Genomic DNA, 4952 nt, shown 5'->3' with positions numbered 1-4952 from the left:
TATATATATATATGTATGACTACATATAATGTAGAAGTTAACTGACATCTCGTATCTAAAATTATATATATGCGTAATTGTAAAAGTACAAAACACAACAATTTTAGGTCATTATATCGCTTATTGCCTACGTATCAATAATGTATGGGAGGTTTTTAATAATTTAAAAGTTAAAACATTTTTTAATATACCTAAAAAAATATGTATAAACTATTTGATATCCTATCATTATTATATTAAAATCTATTCTAATTTAAATTTTTATCATTTTTTATAATTTGATATAGATTTTATAATATGTATTAATTTATTTTCTAACTATATAAAAATTGCATAATAATTTGGATTTGTATAATTATCATAACAATAAATGATTTATTATATATAAAATTTGGATAATAAAATACATAAATATCTTATTACGCTCCGTTTGAAGAGCTTATAATGCATTTTAGATGGTATTGTGCAAATTAGATTTTTTTACTGTAAGCGTTAAAAAAAGCTAACTGGTTTGATTTATTTTATAATTTTGCTCTAAAATTGAAAATGTATACCAAATTGTATGTATAATTTATCTCATATATTAATTGATAATCATTTAGGAATATATTAATTTATATAATTTTAGAATATATTAATTTATATTTATATAATTTTAGAATATAGTAATTTTTATTATATCATTTTATAATATATTAATTGATATTATATCATTTTAGAATATAGGATAAGGTTATCAAAAAATTAGTAAATATTTATGAACAATGATAAAAGAAATTACACCAAAGGTTTCTAGTTAAAAAATATATGCGCTCTTGGATGATAAACTTTTGGCCTGCCGCATGATATACTTTTTTTTTGTGTTTTGATGTTTTGTCACGTGACTTTTTGTAGCTTAAAATTTGTATGCTCAATTTAACAAGCTGATTGATCAATATATACTTTATATATAAATATTGCCTTATGATTCCTTCACATTTTAGAAAATATGATAGTTATATACTACTATGTATTACAAATGCACCAAGCCATCATGTGCGGGTAAAGGGATATTTAAAAACAATATCTTTAATGTATCCAAACAATGCACTGGTATATTTTTTATTAATCTTATATAAAATAATCATATTATAGCTCTTGCCTGCTTAGAAAGTTTATCTAAAATATTTTCTCTAGCATCATTTGAGACCATAACCAACCCAGGTAAATTATAGAATATATTACTATTATGCTATCTTGTTAACCTGGAAATTTTCTTCTTAGAATATATTGCTAATATGCTATCTTGTTAACCTGGAAATTTTCTTCTTAGCATCAATTGATATAATCCATTCAGGAACTCCAACTAATCAAGGTAAATTTAAAATATGCTATCTTGTTAACCTGGAAATTTTAATCTTAGCATCACTTGATATAATCCATTCAGAAACTCCAACCAACCAAAGTAAATTTAAAATATGCTATCTTGTTAACCCGGAAATTTTAATCTTAGCATTACTTGATATAATCCATTCAGGAACTCCAACCAACCAAAGAAAATTTAAAATATGCTATCTTGTTAACCTGGAAATTTTAATCTTAGCATCATTTATAATCCATTCAGGAAAAATTAATTTTTTTAAAGCAAAATGCCCAATATAAATTTATAAAATCTAAATTTAATAAAAATCTACTATTTTCTAATAATTATTTATATTCTCAAAATAGAGAAAACTATTATATGCATACATAGATATTTATTAATTATTAGGTTTTTACCTAAAAATTCACATCACTCTTTATCAATATTATGATCATGCTGTCAAAATTTTCATTTTTTAATGCTTTTTATGCCAAATTTACACCATTTTATATAATATTGATATGCAAAAAGTAATTACCCTAATTTTATATATTACTATTGAAATACAAATTGCAATCATTATTTTATATACCACCTATTGATATACAAATTGTAATCATCATTTTATATACAATTAATATTCAATTGCAATATATACAAATTTTTATACACCACCATCAATATACAGTCTTAATAAATATAATTTTATAATTGATATGCAAATTGCAATCTTTATTTTATATACCTTCATCAATATATAGTCTCAATAAATATAAATTTACATACTATTGATATATAAATTGCAATCATTATTTTATATAGCATTATTATACAATTGCAATCATTATTTTATATTTATCAATCACAATAATAATATTTATATATACTATTGATATAATTGCAAAAGTAATAATAAAATTGTTAGGCTTATATTTCATTATTCTTACAACATGCATGCTTATTCATTATATCATATTATTTATAAGTAATGTTGTTAAACGGCTCGATTTGAGCCGATTTTTAAAAATGGCTAACTCAATATTTTATCCAAAAAATATTAGGCAAGCCAGCAGACCTTGCTCAGAGGTAGCATAAAGGTTTGGCATCTATTAGCTAAATCTCGAGGCTTAATCAATATTTTGCTAGCGAAAATTTGAGTTAGCCGTTTTTAAAGACTTGACTCAAATCGAACCTTTTAACAATATTTGTAATCAGAATACGTATGTTAAATAGATTTCCTAGTAAGATAAGTAACTAGAAACCTCTAACAAAATAAATCTCATATTTATAGGGATAACAAGTATAAATCTCTATAATAAAAATTTTTTTAATGGAGTTCCTAGTAGGAAAAGAGATTAACATATTCCCATTAATCATTAGAAATCTAAAAAAAAATTAAATATGAGTAAATCTGATATTTATAGGAATAATAAGTATTTATCTCAACGATAAAAATTTTATTAATGGAGTTCCTAGTAGGAAAAGTAATTAACATATTCCCATTAATCATTAGAAATCTAAAAAAAAATTAAAATATGAGTAAATCTGATATTAATAGGAATAATAAGTATAAATCTCTATAATAAAAATTTTATTAATGGAGTTCCTAGTAGGAAAAGAGATCAACATATTCCCATTAATCATTAGAAATCTAAAAAAAAACAAAAAAATTAAAATATGAGTAAATCTGATATTTATATGAATAATAAGTATAAATCTAAGATTAAAATTTTATTAATGGAGTTCCTAGTAGGAAAAGAGATCAACATATTCCCATTAATCATTAGAAATCAAGAAAAAAATTAAAATATGAGTAAATCTGATATTTATAGGAATAATAAGTATAAATCTCTACATTAAAAATTTTATTAATGGAGTTCCTAGTAGGAAAAGAGATCAACATATTCCCATTAATCATTAGAAATCTAAAAAAAAATTAAAATATGAGTAAATCTGATATTTATAGGAATAATAAGTATAAATCTCTACGATAAAAATTTTATTAATGGAGTTCCTAGTAGGAAAAGAGATTAACATATTCCCATTAATCATTAGAAATCTAAAAAAAAATTAAAATATGAGTAAATCTGATATTTATAGGAATAATAAGTTTTATCTCAACGATAAAAATTTTATTAATGGAGTTCCTAGTAGGAAAAGAGATTAACATATTCCCATTAATCATTAGAAATCTTAAAATAAAATTAAAATATGAGCAAATCTGATATTTATAACAATAATAATTATAAATCTCTACGATATATTTTATTAATAGAGTTCCTAGTAGGAAAAGAGATTAACATATTCCCATTAATCATTAGAAATCTTAAAAAAAAAATATGAGTAAATCTGATATTTATAGGAATAATAAGTATTTATCTCAAAGATAAAAATTTTATTAATGGAGTTCCTACTAGGAAAAGAGATCAACATACTCCCATTAATCATTTGAAATCTAGAAAAAAATTAAAATATGAGTAAATCTGATATTTATAGGAATAATAAGTATAAATCTCTACGATAAAAATTTTATTAATGGAGTTCCTAGTAGGAAAAGAGATCAACATATTCCCATTAATCATTAGAAATCTAAAAAAAAATTAAAATATGAGTAAATCTGATATTTATAGGAATAATAAGTATTTATCTTAACGATAAAAATTTTATTAATGGAGTTCCTAGTAGGAAAAGAGATTAACATACCCATTAATCATTAGAAATCTAAAAAAAAATTAAAATATGAGTAAATCTGATATTTATAGGAATAATAAGTATAAATCTCTACGATAAAAATTTTATTAATGGAGTTCCTAGTAGGAAAAGAGATCAACATATTCCCATTAATCATTAGAAATCTAAAAAAAAATTAAAATATGAGTAAATCTGATATTTATAGAAATAATAAGTATAAATCTCAACGATAATAATTTTTTTAATGGAGTTCCTAGTAGGAAAAGATATTAACATATTCCCATTAATCATTCGAAATCTAGAAAAAAATTAAAATATGAGTAAATTTGATATTTATATGAATAATAAATATAAATCTACGATTAAAATTTTATTAATGGAGTTCCTAGTAGGAGAAGAGATCAACATATTCCCATTAATCATTAGAAATCTAAAAAAAAATTAAAATATGAGTAAATCTGATATTTATAGAAATAATAAGTATAAATCTCAACGATAAAAATTTTTTTAATGGAGTTCCTAGTAGGAAAAGAGATCAACATACTCCCATTAATCATTTGAAATCTAGAAAAAAATTAAAATATGAGTAAATCTGATATTTATAGGAATAATAAGTATAAATCTCAACGATAAAAATTTTTTTAATGGAGTTCCTAGTAAGAAAAGAGATCAACATATTCCCATTAATCATTAGAAATCTAGAAAAAAATTAAAATATGAGTAAATCTGATATTTATAGGAATAATAAGTATAAATCTCTACGATAAAAATTTTATTAATGGAGTTCCTAGTAGGAAAAGAGATTAACATATTCCCATTAATCATTCGAAATCTAGAAAAAAATTAAAATATGAGAAAATCTGATATTTATATGAATAATAAATATAAATCTACGATTAAAATTTTATTAAAAGACTTC

The 4952-nt window shown here is 21.7% G+C and overlaps 1 long non-coding RNA gene across 1 annotated transcript; it reads left to right on the top strand.

Annotated features, from left to right (window-relative positions):
• The first annotated feature begins 857 nt into the window (after positions 1 to 857).
• Positions 858 to 2084, top strand: LOC135930766 (uncharacterized). Its single transcript, XR_010572890.1, has 5 exons — positions 858 to 1092; positions 1135 to 1203; positions 1264 to 1354; positions 1403 to 1444; positions 1493 to 2084. It is a non-coding gene; the product is annotated as an uncharacterized LOC135930766 (long non-coding RNA).
• Positions 2085 to 4952: the final 2868 nt, after the last annotated feature.

The sequence above is a fragment of the Gordionus sp. m RMFG-2023 genome, unplaced genomic scaffold (genome assembly GCF_954871325.1).
Source record: "Gordionus sp. m RMFG-2023 unplaced genomic scaffold, tfGorSpeb1-WG-v2 contig_83, whole genome shotgun sequence".
Taxonomy (NCBI): Eukaryota; Metazoa; Nematomorpha; class Gordioida; order Chordodea; family Parachordodidae; genus Gordionus; species Gordionus sp. m RMFG-2023.
This window is presented reverse-complemented; position numbering and strand designations above follow the sequence as displayed.